This window comes from Giraffa tippelskirchi, chromosome 5 (genome assembly GCF_054371585.1).
Source record: "Giraffa tippelskirchi isolate mGirTip1 chromosome 5, T2T-mGirTip1v1.2.pri, whole genome shotgun sequence".
Taxonomy (NCBI): Eukaryota; Metazoa; Chordata; class Mammalia; order Artiodactyla; family Giraffidae; genus Giraffa; species Giraffa tippelskirchi.
Genome location: NC_137279.1, coordinates 7,251,378 through 7,268,914, shown reverse-complemented (window position 1 = coordinate 7,268,914; position 17,537 = coordinate 7,251,378). Strand labels below are relative to the sequence as shown.

Here is a 17,537-nt window from a genome sequence, read left to right as displayed (position 1 = left end):
TCAAAGTTGTCCCTGTGATTCTGTCTTTAACTAAAAGAACTGAGTCTCTTTTAAAGTAGGTATCCCAATGACACTGAGTCATTTCAGTTCAGTCACTCAGTCATGTCCGACTCTTGGTGATCCCATGGACTGCAGCACTCCAGGCTTCCCTATCCATCACCAATTCCCAGAGCCTACTTAAACCATGTCCATCGAGTCGGTGATGTCATCCAACCACCTCATCCTCTGTCAGCCCCTTCTCCTCTTGCCTTCAATCTTTCCTAGCATCAGGGTCTTTTCCAGTGAGTCAGTTCTTTGCATCAGGTGGCCAAAGTACTGGAGCTTCAGCTTCAGCTTCAGCATTTGTCCTTTCAATGGATATGCAGGACTGATTTCCTTTAGGATTGACTAGTTTGATCTCCTTGCTGTCCAAGGGACTCTCAAGAGTTTTCTCCAACACCACACTTCAAAAGCATCACTTCTTCAGTGCTCAGCTTTCTTTATAGTCCAACTCTCACATCCATACATGACTACTGGAAAAACCATAGCTTTGACTAGATGGACTTTTGTCGGCAACGTAATGTCTTTGCTTTTTAATATGCTGTCTTGGTTGGTCATAGCTTTCTTCCAAGGAGCAAGCGTCTTTTAATTTCATGGATGCGGTCACCATCTGCAGTGATTTTGGAGCCCAAGAAAATAAAGTCTCTCACTGTTTCCATTGTTTCCCCATCTATTTGCCATGAAGTGATGGGACCAGGTGCCATGATCTTAGTTTTTTTGAATGTTGAGTTTTAAGCCAGCTTTTTCACTCTCCTTTTTAACTTTCATCAAGAGGCTCTTTAGTTCCTCTTTGCCTTCTGCCATAAGAGTGGTGTCATCTGCCTGTCTGAGGTTACTGATATTTCTCCCAGCAATCTTGATTCCAGCTCGTGCTTCATCCAGTCTGGCATTTCACATGATGTACTCTGCATATAAGTTAAATAAACAAGGTGCCATATAGCCTTGACATACTCCTTTCCCAGTTTGGAACCAGTCTGTTGTTCCATGTCCAGTTGTAACTGTTGCTTCTTGACCTGCATGCAGGTTTCTCAGGAGGTAGGTAAGGTGGTCTGGTATGCCCATCTCTTTAAGAATTTTCCCACAGTTTGTTGTGATCCACACAGTCAAAGGCTTTAGCATAGTTATTGAGTACAATGGACTGAATGTTTGTGTCTCGGACATGCAACTAGCTCCCAGTGGAGCTCTTTAGGGTCCAAATTCTTCACTTAAGAGCACAGTCATTTCCCTCGGCATGCCCCTAAGTCAAGGTGGGTGGGTTGGAAGAAGGCTTCAGCATCAGCCTCAAGCTATTCCCAGAGCCAGCTCTTCCCTCTGATGGACTCCAGGCCCTAGGTCACCACTGCCTTATGGTGAAGGTCATTTCAGTGGCCTTGTCACAGCTGTCTGTCACTGAGCCTCTGTCAGGCTCCCCTTTATTCATCTGACATGCTCCTGTGACTCTGAATCTCAAAGAGACTAGATCTACGAAGCTCAGGGTGGGCTGTCATTGTTGTCCAGCATTGTGTACTATCTAAGCACAAGTTCCTATTAAACTGAGTGAAACAGGAAGCATAGGGAGGAGTTGACTCTGCTGCTTCCAGATGAGTGTGTGTGTGTATACATGTGAGTCTCTCTGTGCGTGTAGATGTGTCTGTGTGTGTACATGTCTGTCTGTCTGTCTGTCTGTACATGTGTGGGAGAGGAACAGGTTGTAAAGACCAGGCACTGACAGCATATTCTTCTGAGGTCTAGGACTCTAGTTTTCTTTCTTGTGATCTCCTAAGAGAGCCTGGGGTAGGGCAAATACAAAGCTACTGAAGTCAGATTTGAGGTGATAGGGGAATTTTATAACCTCTCCCTAATTTGCCATCGTCAGAGTCAACTGTCTGAATTCTTGAAGCTTCAGCCAGTTTGGGCAGAGGGTTGCACTGTCAATAGTAACAGCAGAGAACATTTCTGTAAGTCTTTACAATCATACAACAGGCCAGGTTAAAATCACACTGTAGGTATGCCAGGAAACCCAGAGCTAGCTGCTAAGAGCCTTGGGAATTCAGAGCGAGGCAGACATCTTTCTTTGGTTTATCACAAATCTTCATTCAGCATAACCCAATTGTTAATGCTGAGTCTCTCCTCCACGCTACACCTTTAGAGAATGAAACGCTCTGGTTCTTCCTGTGCGAGAGTTGATCGCCTCCTTGGGGAAAGCAGAAGGATGCACTTCTAGAAATAAATAATTAAGACAGCAGACTCTGGGCATGACCTCTAGCTGCCCTGGTTACCACTGTATGACTAGTTACCTTCAGAAGGAAATGCTTACACACCTCCTGCATGGTCATGCTGCACAGCAAGAATCTAATTGCTGGAATCAAAGAAGAGTTTGCTCCTAGTGGTCAGGGCTTTTGGGTTGGGAGGAGAGATGGCAGCAGCTAGCACCCCTTCTCTCTGGTCCAGAGCTAGGGTAGCTAGCTCCAGGCTTTACCGATCATCAAAAAGGCACAGACATCTCCCCAGAGAGGCTGGCTACTGTGTGCAGGCAGTCGGGTGTCTTGTAGTGAAAAATCATCTGAACAGGTAAAAACACGAGTCTAAGAAAGGTCGAGGCTTCCCTGGTGGCTCAGTGGTAAAGAACCCACCTGCCAATGTAGAAGATGCAGTTTCAATCTTTGGGTTGGGAGGATCCCCTGGAGGAGGAAATGGCAACCCACTCCAGTATTCTTGCGTGGAGAAATCCATGGACAGAGGAGCCTGGTGGGCTATTGTCCATATGGTCACAAAGAGGCTGACACGACTTAGCAACAAAAGAACAACAAAGTCAAGTTAATTGGGAGCAGGGACTGGGGCTGGCAGGGACATCTACCTTAACACTGGATTAGAAGAGGTTGGCCATCTCCTGGGAGAGTAAAGTAGGTATTTCTTATGAGAAGCGAAGTCCCCCAACTTCCTACAGGGCTGTGAGCAAAATTACTTTTAATTACGTTAATTACAACAACCGAGCATTTCTCAGAAGAGCTTTTCATCTTCAAAGGGACTCCAGGATGCAGCATACCAGTTGACATAAAAGGCCCTGGAGTTGCAGAACTGCAGTCTGAAGTCAGAGGGGCCCCAGCTCTGTGGGAAAGGCAGGACTCAAGGAATTCTCTTGCTTCAGGGTGGGGAGCAGGTCAAGGCAGGGATATGTGTCCAGATGTGCCCTCGACTCCCTGAAATTGGAGACCCAAGGGGATGGAGTGTCAGCCTCAGTCTAGTTCTTCCAAATCCTGCCCTCTCTACTAGGGTTGCCAGATAAGTAGAGGACATTCAATTAACTCTGAATTTCAGACAAGCAAAAAGTGCATGGGTTCACTAAACGATTATCTGTTGCTTACACACACAGACATACATGCTCACAGGCGCACGCATGCGTACATGCAAACACAGCCCCTGTGATATCAGAGGCTGGGCTTCCTGCCCCCAGAGACTCCTACCTGAGAGCTCAGCGAGCTGGGGCGTGTTCCCCCGGGGCCATGGGATCGGGGCTCTTGGGACCTGCCCGGACCCAGCCTCTTTCCCACCCTCCTGTGGGAATGTCCTTTTTTTAGCAATCCGAGGCAGGACTCAGGGTTGGGCCGTGGGGCAGGCAGACAGTCCAGCCTTCCCGACTCCTCTATTTGCCTTGGATTTGGGGATGAAACAGCCTCAGGGATGGAATGTCTAGAGCTCCCTTTCCCTCCCCTTTCTGTCTCGATGCCCTGCTATCCATCCCAGCCCTCCGTGGCTTGAGGGAGAAGCCCCATGGCCACCCAGCTGCCCGCATCACCCTGAAATGCTGGAATGGAAATTCCTCTGTGACAAAAACCAGAGAAATGGTCCCTGGGCACTGATGCGCTCCCTGCCTCGGCGGTGGAATCCAGGCCGCCGGGACGGGTCTGGGCCTGAGCTAGAAATACCTCTGGTTTCCTGGGCTGGGCGGGAGCCGAAGGCGAGCTGGCACTTGCCACAGTGCAGAAGAGCACCTGGGAGGCGGCCGGGCCTGCTCCGAAACTCCGAAACTCTCAGGGCCTCCAGACACTGACGCCCTTGGAGAGAGGTTCCCAGGCCCCTAAAAAGCCCCAGATTCAGCCCCCGGGTTCAAGTCATTCAGGGTCAAGGGCAGAGCCTCTCTGCCTTCTTCACGCCCCCAGGACAGACAGATGGTCCGAGAGATCACTCCCGGCCGTGGTCGAGTTAACATTCCGCAGCTCGGGTTCCCCTCCATGACTAATGGAAAGGGCACGGGGTCAGACAGGTCAGCCTGGCCAACTTCCTACTCACCATGTACCCCAGCTAAATGACCTCGGAGAAGAAAGACTTTTTTAAAAATTAAATTTAAGAAAAATCCCCCCGGCGGACTTGAAAATAAATCCATTTAAGAAAAATGAATGTGTGCAAGATGAATTGACTGGCGAACAAGGCAGCAGAAGGGGGTTCTGGTGCGAAAAGCAAAGCAGAGCTGTGGCCCTGCTTTCAGATACGAGATTCTGGAAGGAATCCAGAAACTGGCGGATTACTCTAAGAATCGTATGGGGGAACAACAACAGCTTTCCCCGCCAACTGAAATAGCTGGTAAAACATGCTAGTGTTTCCTTCTCATGTTTCCTATCTTAATAGATTAAAAGTGAATAAAGTGTGACACACTTAGGTCATGGGCATCATTCAAATGATTACCTGCCAATTATGGGAATTTGTTGAACACTGATCAATAAATGTTCCTTGACTGACTAACCAACCTATGGTCTGATTTGATGGAGGGAGGAAGAGAGGAAGAAAGAAGGGAAGGAAGGAAGGATTGATTTTATGTCAACTAAGCGCATCTTAGCAGAAATCCTGACTCTGATTTTAGAAGCCTCCAACACTGATATTCTATTTTTCCAAATTCCCCTTCCCTGGTTCTACTGTTTTCCCACCTCCTTTCATTTCTATGTATGCAGCAGCTCTGCCCAGCTCTGCTGATCAATGTTTGTAAATAATGAACAAGAGCAGGAAAAGCCTTGAAGCTACCTGGTACCCCTAGGGATTTAGTTGGCCGGACTCCTGGCCAGCAAGATCTGATGGGTCCTTGTTTGGATCTGAAAGGCCCCAAAGAGACTGTTACTGCAACTCAACGTTTTACAGATGTCAGTGGGCTGAGGAGGGACAGGTGGTGAGTGAGCTGCCTCATCTCCGATTCCTAGGTCTGAACAAGAAAAGAGAGGGAAAACAGTCCCAGAGAGAGTGGGATGAGAAGTTCCCCAGGGGGGTCGAAGCCAGGTGGAGGTGTGCGTAGGACATGGGGCTGTCCCCCGTCCTGGACAGAGGCTGGGGGCTGGTGGAGGGGTCTGATGAAGAGCTGTTTCTACTCTTCTCCTCTTAATCCATCTCTCGTGCAAGACATTTTGTCGATTTCCAAGTTCAGAGATTTGAACTTGAATGTGACTGTGGCCCTTTCCCACATCATCTATTACCCTCCCCTAGCCTCAGCTTCCTCAGTGTAAAATGGGAATCCTAATAAATAACCCCTGCACACGCACTTAGCAAATGTGTTTGAACACGGACTGTGTGCCAGGCCCTGTGGCAAGCACTGAGAACACAGCGGCATTTATTCACACTCCAGGCAGGAGTCCCCAAAGGGCAGCTTCTGTGGGGCAGTTTATATGCAATTAAAATTTTTGAAAACCTTGTTGCAAACATATACAATGTTGGAAGATTTTATGTACACATCTGGATTTCCCAGTGGGCAAAACTGGGCCTCTCTTTCTGTATAGCAACCATCAGCCAGACTTGGGCTGTTTCCTTTAAAAGGAAATCATGCTCTCCAGGTTGCCACAGTCCTCACCATTCCCATCTTGCTAGAAATTAAACAATGTTTTTGTTTATCTAAACCTGCTGATGCTCCCTCACTGTAAACGAGAGAAAGTCCAGCTGTTTGCTATAATCTTCAAGGCCTTTCAATTCCGTTTCCTGCCTAACCAGTTCAGTTCAGTTCAGTTCAGTCACTCAGTCATGTCGGACTCTTTGTGACCCCATGGACTGCAGCACGCTAGGCCTCCCTGTCTATCACCAACTCCCGGAGTTTGCTCAAACTCATGTCCATCGTGTCGGTGATGCCATCCAGTCATCTCATCCTCTGTCAGCCCCTTCTCTTCCCGCCTTCAATCTTTCCCAGCATCAGGGTCTTTTCCAGTGAGTTGGTTCTTCACATCAGGTGGCCAAAGTATTGGAGTTTCAGCTTCAACATCAGTCCTTCCAATGAACACCCAGGACTGATCTGCGTTAGGATGGACTGGTTGGATCTCCTTGCAGTCCAAGGGACTCTCAAGAGTCTTCTCCAACACCACAGTTCAAAAGCATCAATTCTTCAGCGCTCAGCTTTCTTTATAGTCCAACTCTCACATCCATACATGACTACTGGAAAAACCATAGCTTTGACTAGACAGACCTTTGTTGGTAAAGTAATGTCTCTACTTTTTAATATGCTGTCTAGGTTGGTCATAGCTTCCTGCTTAATGCCTCCCTATAAATGCTACTTGCCAGCAAACTGCAACTTCCTGACCATTCTACGTGGTGCTTTGCAGTGCTATTCTCTTTGCCTAAAATGTCTTTTGCTTTGGTTTTTCTATGCAGATAATTGATGTTGATCTTGAAGGGTCATCTTAAACATCTTCCTCTCCTTTTGTGCGTCATTCCTGTGAGGAATTGCTCAGAGGGTCGCACGGTCTGGAGACCCACAAAGAAATCAAATGGTTCACCTGAGAACAAAGCGGTGTCAATGGTTCTATATGTTATGATTGGGCCCAGGGACCTTCCCATTGGTAACAACTTGTAAAAAGCCTCAGCTTTCCCAAGAAATAGGGACAAAATAGAAACATTTACGAAATCATGTCTGTAAGTGAAATTAGACAACACTTAAATCGAATGGAATTATGGATGCTGGATAAGCAGCAGCTATTATTCCGGTTGTGACGATTATTTCAAGTAGAGGCCGCTTCATCAAGGGTGATAGGTCAGCAGCTGCAAAGTGTGTTCAGGGAGAAGCGTCGATCAGGGCAGCAGGGCAGTGGAATAGTAAGGGATGCGACTGGACAAACAGATGAGGGCCAGCAACGAGCCTTTCAACTCGTCTCTCTGCTTGGCCCTTTTCTCCTTTCTCTCCACCATAAACAGCAGCCAGAGAGATCCTGCAAAACAAGTCACCCCTTGTCACTCTTCTGCTCAAAAGCCCCAGTGGCCCCCTGGCCCCCTCAGAGTGAAAGCTGCAGCTATCAGATCTCAAATCTCATATCCCAACAACCTCTATTCTCTCCCCACTCTCCGCCAGCCACTGGGCTTCATTCTGATCTCTCTGCTCATCCTTTATTGGGCAAGTGTGCTCTCACCGCAGGGCCTTTGCCCTTGCCAGCCTCTCTTCCTGGAACCGTCTTCCCTCTGCTACCCCCAGGGTTCACTATCTTAGATCTTTACTCAGATTGTCGTCTTCTCTCTGGTAAGTCTATCTAAAATTTTACTTCTCGCTCACCCTCTCTTCTTCCTGAAAGTGTGAAAGTGAAAGTCCCTCAGTCGTGTCCAACTCTGTGCAACCCCATGGACTATACAGTCCACGGAATTCTCTAGGCCAGAATACTGGAGTGGGTAGCCTTTCCCTTCTTCGGAAGATCTTCCCAACCCAGGGATTGAATCCAGGTCTCCCGCATTGCAGGCAGATTCTTTACCAGCTGAGCCACAAGGGAAGCCCTTTTTGTTTTTAGAACTTATCACCAACTGACTTTACTTACTGTATTTGTTTATCTTGGTTACTGTCTGTCTCCACCACTGGAATATAACCATGAAGGGAACAGAAGATTTTATCTCTCTTGCTCACTGCTGTATCCCCAGCACCTTGAACAGAGCTTGGCACACAGTAGATACACAGTAAACATTTGTTGGATGAGTGAAACAAGGTTCTTGACTCAATAAACATTGAGAAGTCACAGAATTTTAAAAAACTTTAATTTTATATTGGAATATGGTCAATTAGCAATATTGTGAGAGTTTCAGGTGAACGTCATACGTGTACCTGTTTCCATTCTCCCTCAAACTCCCCTCCCATCCAGGCTGCCACATAACATTGAACAGAGTCTCTTGTGCTGTACACGAGGTCCTGGTTGATTATCTGTTTTAAACAGAGCAGCGTGTATGTGTCCATCCCAAACTTCCTAACTATTCCTTCCCCCTGGCAACTGTAAGTTCCTCCTCTAAGTCTCACAGAATGTTTTTGACCAGGAAAATAACTGATTAGAGCTCACAAAGGGCCTTAGGAGAGATTAGGGTGGGGGTGGAGGCGGGGGGGATAGGAGAGGGGGTGCCACAATAGTAGAAGGATATATAAGTGAAAGTTTAAACAGAGGGCTTCAGTAGGCGTAGAGGAAGACAATAGGAGGCAGTAAGTTTCCTGATGGTAGGGATTTTGTCCGGCGAATAGGAGGCATTGAATAAATATTTACTGAAGGATGAATGAAGGAATGATGCTTGTGTCTCACGTGGGATGGACCCAGGGCTCTGGTTTGTGTCCGTCTTAGAAAAGATATTGATCCTTTTTTGATCTTGACTCTCAGGTTCTCGCGGTCTGGTAAGTCTATCTAAAACATGAGATTAATGCCAAACTCCTATGTTTGTATGTATATCTTCTCTTTCTTCCTGGATTGGGTTAACACTCTATCTTGCTTAGTCACCTTGTAGGACTCAGCTTAGCTCAGACCAATTGGGATTCAGGCTGCGAGAACTGAGATGTGGTTCAGGCTGTAAGCGACCAAGGACAGCCTCCAGATTGGATGACCTTTTTGACTGCTATACAGCTAAAGTTTCAAGTGATGTAAAAAAACATTAGTGTGGAAGGGAGCCCATAGTGTGGAAATCAGTGCGCAAGTCCAGAGACACTCAAGAGAGTAGAAATCCCTGTGGACACCATCTTTACCTTTTCAGCAGAACCACAAGTAATTGAATAGGAGGCTAATCTAGGTTGAGGCTGGGTATGTAGACTCTGCAAAGAGAAAGTTCCCACAGCGGAGGGGTGGAGGGATGGAGGGGTGGGGGGGGCAGGTACTTGGTCAAAGAACCTCTCATTTATGCCCTCCCTTGTCTGCCCTTTAGTTAAGGACATCTCCCCAAAGGAATTATTCACTAGGCTCTGACATCCACACTTGGACCTTGCCTGTAATCCAATCAACAGAAATGAGGTGCTTCACTGTCCTCTCTGCCCCAAGGATAAATATACTGTAACTCATTTCTGTCATAGCTCAGTCAGTAAAGAATCTGCCTGCAATGCAGGAAACCTGGGTTTGATTCCTGGGTCAGGAAGATCCCCTGGAGAAGGAAATGGCAACCCATTCCAGTGTTCTTGCCTGGAGAATCCCACGGACAGAGGAGCCTGGCAGGCTACAGTTCATGGGGTCGTAAAGAGTCAGACATGACTTAGCAACTAAACCAAAACCAAACCAAACTCATTTCTGAACCCTCCGGGTTTTAACTAAGCCAATGCCTGGTGCCAGATCCCTGCCTAAAGGTGGGAGGTGCAGCGGTGGAGAAAAGGAACACTTACTGCTTGACTTATGTCAATGAATCCTCTTGCCAGTTCTGAGACGTGGGCAGTATCCTCGTGCGTGAGCTGAGCAAACCAAGGCCCAGCCAGTTCACACAGCTAGGAATTGCAAGGAGGGAAATTCGAGACAAGTTTGGACTCATTCCAAAGTTCAGGTTTTTCTGGGGATGACAGTTATGCCCAGAGAACTTACCTGTAGAAATGAGGATTGTTAGGACTAGGAGGCAACTGTGGGATTTGTTCGGCTCCTTCAGAGGAAGGGGCTTGGGCTCAGACAGCGACAGTGACAAGCTCTGGTGTCACCACCTACCAAAGGAAGATTTGACACCCACACCTCTCCTGACTCCCAGGGGCTCTTTCTCCTTTCTTTCAAAAGAAGTCCTCATAATAAAACTTTCCTTAAATTTTATGTCTATCTGCTTTAAAATCAAATAGTACTGAAAGCTTTATAATCAAAATATCAGACCTCCCCACTCCTTGTTTTTGTTGAAATAATATTTCATCTCCTAACATTTTCTGTTGAAATCTTTCATCCCGTCTTATCTCCCTGCTTGTGCTTTTGTCCTCTCTTAACCTTATGGGATAATACCACCACCACCCCCCCCTTTTTAAAATTCCTTCATTGTCATTTTACTGGAATGGCCTGGGGAAGGAGACAAGATAAAACACATTCGGTCAATCAGTCTCATTGAACAACAACAAAAAAATCCAGTTTCTCACCACACTGCCCCCCAAAGATCCTGTATCCCCAGACAACTTATTTTTCTGAAGTCAACACACTGTCCTGTGCCCCTGGAGTTTACCCTGCTCCTGGCCCTGTGCTGGGAGCTCGTGGCTTACCGGAATTTCTGTCTGGCCTGTGCCTTGCTGCCCCCAAGGACTTGACTGAGGTGTGGAGAGAATGATTTACAGAAGGAAACAAAAAGTAGATAATGGGAGTAAGAAGCCCTCCCACCCACTTGTCAATTTCAGAGAGCTTTCATATCCAGGATCTCTTTCACAGCCGCTGATAAGCACAGGATCGGTTGTTTGGTGCTGACCGTGAAGTTAGAATCACAACACTGCTCTATCCCAGGAGGGCAGCGTATCTGAAATGGGGACTATGAACCCTCATGTTCAAGGTGCTTGTAACTTGTTATTTGGTTCTTTGGTCTGCAGGTCTAAAGTGTCCTTTGCCAGGGGAGATGGAAGGAGACTCTTGTATTTCCAAGGGAGTTACTGAGTCTTGTTTTTCCTCCTCCTCCTCTCATACAGACCCAAGTTTGGAATGAAGAAAGCTGCTTCTCTGAGAACACTTACCAGGGCTCAGCTTGGTCCATGGATAAAAAGAGAGTCAGAAACAAATAACTGTGAACACGTTCTTGGGAATTCTCCTAAAGTCTCGAGCCAAAGTCTATGTCATTGTCTAGGTTGGAACGTGGGATTCATTTATGGATTTATTTCTGCTGCAGAAATCTCAATGCTTCTAGGATTTGGATGGCATTCTGGGGTGCAGTCTATGGCGGGAAAGGGGACAGAGGAAGAGGCAACGCCAAAATGCATTATAATTTAGGCTGTGGTTCAGGCATTGTGTCAGGCTCATCGTAGCCGAGTCCCTTGAAACCCTTGATGGAGCCAGAGATAAACCAGGGCACAGAAAGGACCTGGGATAGACCTGATGGGCTCCCGAATTGCCTTCCAGAGGCTGGCTGGGGTCTGAGTTCCTCTGATAGAGCAGACAATTGGACTGTTTAGCGTGCAGTCCCCACCCCTTCTTTAGCAGCCCCATGGATGCTCAGGCTAGTCTCAGAGCTTATTTGCTGTCACTGCTTCCAGGAACACTCTCCACTGTACTGAGCCATTGGGAAAGGTTCCAGTTGCCATGCCCTCTACTCTGCCAAGAAGAGAGTAGGATTTGGGTCACATGGCTTTAGTGTCACGTGTTTGATATTGCAGAGGCTAAAGCTTCAGGGTCGTGAAAAAGACCCCACCTCACCAGCTAAGGGCTTCCCTGGTGGCTCAGAGGTAAAGAATCCGCCTGCAATGCAGGAGATGTGCATTCAATCCATGGGTTGGGAAGATCCCCTGGAGGAGGAAACGGCAACCCACTCCAATATTCTTGCCTGAGAAATCCTATGGGCAGAGGAAGCTGGTGGGCTACAGTCCATGGGGTTGCAAAAGAGTTAGACACGACTTAGCCACTAAACAACACTACCAGCTAAGAGTTGCCTGGGAGCCAGAGAGGGAAATTCCCCAATTTCCTATAGTTGTGAATCAGGGTGCCTGTGCTGAAACGTACACCCCACTGCCTGAAACTCAGACTCATGAGTGACTCAGCAGTGCCTCACCTGAGCAGGGACAGAAGGCAAAAGGCTGGGAACACTGCAGGTTCAAGTCACGTTGGGGATGTTTGAATCCCGAGAGTGCTCTTTTGAGATCATAGAACAGATTCCTCTAGAGCCCTCACAGTTCAGTTCAGTTCAGTCGCTCAGTTGTGTCCAACTCTTTGCAACCCCACGGGCTGCAGCACGCCAGGCTCCCCTGTCCATCACCAACTCCTGGAGTTTACTCAAACTCATATCCACTGAGTCAGTGATGCCATCCAACCATCTCATCCTCTATCGTCCCCTTCTCCTCCTGCCTTCAATCTTTCCCAGCATCAGGGTCTTTTCAAATGAGTCAGCTCTTCGCATCAGGTGGCCAAAGTATTGGAGTTTCAGCTTCAAAGTGCCCTCACAGGGACTCAGAAGATGTTCTGATTCCTCAGACCAAGCAGATAAGGTATGTCTCAAGCAAAAGAGACCTCAGGGTGGCCTCTTGCCAGCTCTCATTTGAAGAGCCAGGAAGTTCTTCCTGACCTCTACCTGATTACTCCTGCTTTATCCCCTCTCGTTGGTTCCTCAGTAGGGTGACACAAGAGTTGGGACTGTGCTTTGTTCACCATAGTATCAACAGTGTCTAGATGCATAGGTAACTTAAAAAAAAAAATTAGCAACCAGTACAGCACAGTCAGAATGGACTCTGGCTGGGGTGCTGAACAGGATCCAGGAGGAAAGAGCTCTGGGCTTGAGTTCTAGTCTTGGCTCTGTGGCTAATTTACTATGTGACCTCAAGCAACCCACTTGACCTCTTGGGGCCTCAGTTTTCTCACCTTCAAAAAAGGGATATCTGGACTAGAGGTTACAAAGTCATATGCCAACAGGATCAGGCAATTAAAGTAAAGGAGTGAATTCAGTAGGGCGGGGTTGTCCTGACTGTTACACGTAGACTCCCTCTAAATGGGCAGCTGTTGCCTGATGGAGCCGGCGACCCAAGCTGTCCCAAGCATTCAACTCTTCAAGAGATGCTAAGGACCTGGATGTTTTGTGAAATCTCCTGATGTTTAAACACTTCTGTGGGTCAAGCAACATCTCTAATTCCCCCCTAGACTAGAGGATTTGAAGGGCCCTCCCAACTCAAATTTTCTGCTTCTAAACTATACCCCTTCCAGGAAATTCCCTGGTGGTCCAGTGCTTAGGACTCGAAGCTGTCACTGCTGTGTCCTCAGGTGTTCAATCCCTGGTCAGGGAAGAAGACCCTGCAGGCCTTGCAAAGGAGCCACAAAAAAAAAGTGTCTTCCAGAGAAGATCACTAAGAAATCACCTTAGTTATGGTAATTTCAGCTACTGCAAAAGTGAGTGTCTGTGTGTGGGCTCATGCTTTCAGCTTTGGGCTTTTGGTTCCCCTCAAATGACACTCTCTGGGTGGTCTTCCCCCGCACATCCCGCTTACACACCTGCAGGGGACTGTTTGTTTGGTCTCAGGAGCCCAGCCCTGGGCCAGATGGAAGATACAGCTTGTCCAGTGAGCTCATCCGCGGTAATAGGCTGGCTGTGCTGATGAGAGAGCCCTCCCCTTTCCCTGCGTGAAGGCTAGAGTGGCCACAAGCAGTGGCTGATGCAGGCTCTGGACCTTGCTGCCTTTCCAGGCCTTTACTGGCCATGTCCCTAGGCTGAACTGGGACTAGGAATCCAGTCCGCATTATTACCAATCTGGAGCTCTCCAACCGAGCTATATTAGTTTGCTAGTTTCCAAATTAGTTTGCATTTGAAACAATGGAGCACAGACTGGGTGGCTTAGACCACAGAAATGTATTGTCTCACAGTTCTGGAGGCCAGAAGTTCAAAATCAGGGTCTCAGTAAGGTTGGTTCCTTCTGAGGACTTCGAGGGAAGGGAGGGTCTGTCCCAGATTTCTCTCCTTGGCTTGCAGATGGATGTCTCCTCGCTGTGTCTCTTCACATCCTCTTTCCTCAGTGTCTATTTGTCTCTATGTCCAAATTTCCCTTTTGTAGAAGGACACCAGTCATATCTGATTAGGGCCTATTCTAATCACTGCATCTTAACTTGTTTAACTCTGTGAAGACGCTATCTCCAAGTCAGAGCACATTCAGAGACACGAGGGGTTATCGGACCTCAACATCTGGATTTAGGGAACTCAGTTCAGTCCATAACACTACTTCACCACGGTCTCTCACTCATTGCTTTAAACTCCAAAACCTAAGCACCCTGCTTGTGCCCCTTCTTACCTGTGACAGCCCAGTGGTGCAGCATCCCACACGCTGGTACTCAGCTCACTGTACGTATGCACTCTATATGGACTGAGGTTCTCTGCAGTGGGAAAGGTGAGGGGATGTTTATCAGGCACCCATTAGGGGACATACAGGCCTTGAATTTCAGGTAATACTAAGAAATGTCTGCTGCTGGTCCAGTGGTTAAAAATCCACCTGCCAGTGCAGGGGACACGGCTTTGATCCCTGGTCTGGGGAGATCCCACATGCCCTGGAGTAACTGAGCCCAGATGCCAACGCTACTGAGACCACGCACTGCAGCTGAAGCCTGTGCTCTGGGGCCTGTGCTCCGCAACAAGAGAAGCCACCACAATGAGAAGCCCACACGCTGAATGAAGAGCAGCCCCCGCTCGCAACCAGAGAGGGCCCACATGCAGCAAAGAACACCAAGCGCTGCACATGGATAACAGAAACAATCGATTATAAGTGAACCATTTACAATCGTTCATAATAATCATTCATAATAAATAAATGAAAATATGTATTTAAAAATGAATAAATAAATAAAAATTAATAGTAGGAGATGTCCGTTCATTCTGTGAGGCACTGCCTTTCTGGTACTTTTTATCTTCCCATCGATAAAAATGGTATTTATACTGCCGTTGGGAAGTGCCAAATATCATTCTAATCACTTCATATGAAGTAATTTTTTGAATACTCACAATACCCTTTTGAGGTAGTTATGATTATTTACATCCTTCTGCAGATGGGCTTCCTGGTGGCTCAGCTGGTAAAGAATCCGCCTGCAATGTGGGAGACCTGGGGTTTGATCCCTGGGTTGGGAAGATCCCCTTGAGAAGGGAAAGGCTACCCATTCCAGTATTCTGGCCTGGAGAATTCCATGGACTATATAGTCCATGGGGTTGCAAAGAGTTGGAAGCGACTCAGTGACTTTCACTTTCACTTTTCACAGATAAGACACTGAAGAGGAGACAGCTTAGGAAAACTTGCCCAAGTCTATAGTAACTGATGGAGTTGGATTTGAATCCCAATAGTTGGCTGCAGAGGCCATGCTTTTAATCATTACCAGACGGTATTTGGAAAAGGCAGGAGTATTATTCTCATTGAATAGATGAGGAAATCGAAACCAAGCAGCTAAGGAACTCACTCAGGGTCACAGCAGCAAGGGGCAGAGTAGAAGCAGAATTCCTGTCCTGGAAGCCACAGGGCTTTCCTCAGAAGGGACTAAGTGTCCTGTATCCCTTCCCCACATCCTGCTCCACTCACACAGGCCCACAGGTAACAGGGCCAACCCAGAATCTCTAAACCCTTATTTGTAGTTAACTGACTCTATGCGTGCGTGCTAAGTCACTTCAGTTGCGTCCGACTCTTTGTGACCCTATGGACTTGTAGCTGTGGTTTTTCCAGTAGGCATGTATGGATGTGAGAGTTGGACTATAAAGAAAGCTGAGCGCTGAAGAACTGATGCTTTTGAACTGTGGTGTTGGAGAAGACTCTTGAGAGTTCCTTGGACTGCAAGGAGATCCAACCAGTCAGTCCTAAAGGAAATCAGTCCTGAATATTCACTGGAAGGACTGATGCTGAAGCTGAAGCTGCAATACTTTGGCTGCCTGATGTGAAGAACTGACTCATTTGAAAAGACCCTGATGCTGGGAAAGATTGAAGGCAGGAGGAGAAGGGGCTGACTGAGGATGAGACGGTTGGAAGGCATCACCGACTCAATGGACATGAGTTTGAGCAAACTCCAGGAGTTGGTGATGGACAGAGAAGCCTGGCGTGCTGCAGTCCATGGGGTTGCAAAGAGTCGGACACGACTGAGCAACTGAACTGAACTGAACTGAGAATCTCTGACTCCACGCGTGCGTGCTAAGCCGTTTCAGTTGTGTCCAACTCTTTGTGACCCTATGGACTTGTAGCTCGCCAGGTTCCTCTGTCCATGGGATTCTCCAGGCAAGGATACTGGAGTGGGTTGCCATGCCCTTCTCCAGGGGATCTTCCCGACCCAGAGACTGAAGCAGTGTCTCTCATGTCTCCTGTGTTGGCAGGCAGGTTCTTTCCTACTAGCACCGCCTCCATATCGAAGGGGTGCTTATGGGGCAGAAGGGAGGAGAGGCCCCTTCTCGATTTAGATCTAAATCTTCTCGACTTAGATTTCCTCGCAGTCGCTTCCAGTGCACAAGCCCACGAGCCCCGAGGGGTCAGGTCTAGACCTGAATCCGGGCGTTAACTTTCTCAGCCTGAATGAGAAGCAGGGCAGGGCGGTGGGGAAGGCGCTGAGAGGGCCTGGGCCTCCCAGGAACACAGAGTATCATGTTTCTCGCCACCTGCCAATCCCGGACGCGTGGGGCGTGGCCGCACCCGGGAGGCGGGGCCACACCTGGGAGGCGGGGCCGCACCTGGGAGGCGGGGCCGGGCGGCGGAGGTGGGGGCCGCGGCGTTCCCGGGCGAGGCGCTGACGTGAGCCTGGCGCACCTGGGCCGGGCAGGTGAGGGCCGGCGCGGGGCGGGGAGCCGAGCCCGCAGTGCCTACCAGCGCACAGCCAGACGTTGCTCGCCCTACGGGTCGAGGAGCGCGGTGGCGGCTGGTGATCGTACCTGGGGACTTGGTTCGGAGGGACGTTCGCTTCTGGCAGCCGGATTGAAGACAGGTGGGAAGGCCACAAGTCCGGAGACTAGCTTGGGGAAGGCAGGACACGCCCGCTGGTGAAGGGTCCCCTCTAGAGCCTGTAGGGGTGAGGAGAGTTTGCTCAGGGATATCTGTGCGTCGGGCGATGTCCTCTAGGGCTGGGTGTCCGTCCCTGTGATCCAGGTGGCTACTGGATGGTCAGCCCCAGCTTGGGATCGCCGGACCCTTCCGACCCCTCGCCTCGGTCCACTTCCTTTCCCTCCCCGCCCAGCTAGAGTGCGCGGCTCCCAGCCTCCACCCACCCACCGTACGGGCGCGCTAGGGCGCCTCCACCCCTCTGGTCCTACCGGCTCGCCACTCCGCCAGCCCTCGCTGCCCAAAGAGGGGATTTCCCAGGCCGGCCGGCCGGCCCTTAATCTTGGTGGGTGTTTTGGGAAATTGAGGGTCGGGGAGACCAGTAGCTTCGGCCGGTTTGTTTTCTCTCCTGGAAATTTGTTTAGCACCGTCAGACCCCTCGCCCTGAGCCTGGGAGACACCCGTGGATTTCCAAGTAGCCAAACGAGGTGCTGGGGAGGGTGGCGCCGGGTGTGGTTGCTCTGGGGGTGAGGCTCTCTTCGCCTGAAGGGGCTGGAAGGCGGGTGTGCGGGAGAGGGGAAAGTCTTCCAGGCCGGGCTGGAAAGCAGGCCCGGGGTGCCGCTGTTCACAGGGAGCCTTCTGTGTGGTAAAGGGGTCATCCCGACGCGACCCTGCTCTCTTGGTGGCTGTCAAAAGTGGAAAC

At 49.0% G+C, this 17,537-nt stretch overlaps 1 protein-coding gene and 1 long non-coding RNA gene across 9 annotated transcripts in view; one reads left to right on the top strand and one right to left on the bottom strand.

The window, feature by feature from the left end:
- Positions 1–5,551: 5,551 nt before the first annotated feature.
- Positions 5,552–17,537, bottom strand: part of LOC145506041 (uncharacterized) — an 18,939-nt gene continuing 6,953 nt past the window's right edge. The window contains exons 5-8 of the long non-coding RNA XR_014053469.1: positions 16,729–16,857; positions 14,132–14,213; positions 7,785–7,898; positions 5,552–7,190 (exon numbers count right to left, since the gene is read on the bottom strand). This is a non-coding gene — a long non-coding RNA (uncharacterized LOC145506041). The remainder of the gene's footprint in view (positions 7,191–7,784; positions 7,899–14,131; positions 14,214–16,728; positions 16,858–17,537) is intronic.
- IRF6 (interferon regulatory factor 6) overlaps positions 16,566–17,537 on the top strand; it is a 17,323-nt gene continuing 16,351 nt past the window's right edge. For 3 of the 8 annotated variants that reach the window (XM_081489656.1, XM_081489654.1, XM_081489658.1), the window contains exon 1: positions 16,566–16,781. The gene's annotated coding sequence lies outside the window, so the exon portion shown is untranslated. Of the gene's footprint in view, positions 16,782–17,070; positions 17,323–17,537 lie in introns of those variants that run through there. The other 5 variants (XM_081489663.1, XM_081489655.1, XM_081489657.1 and 2 more) reach the window with 3 other exon arrangements.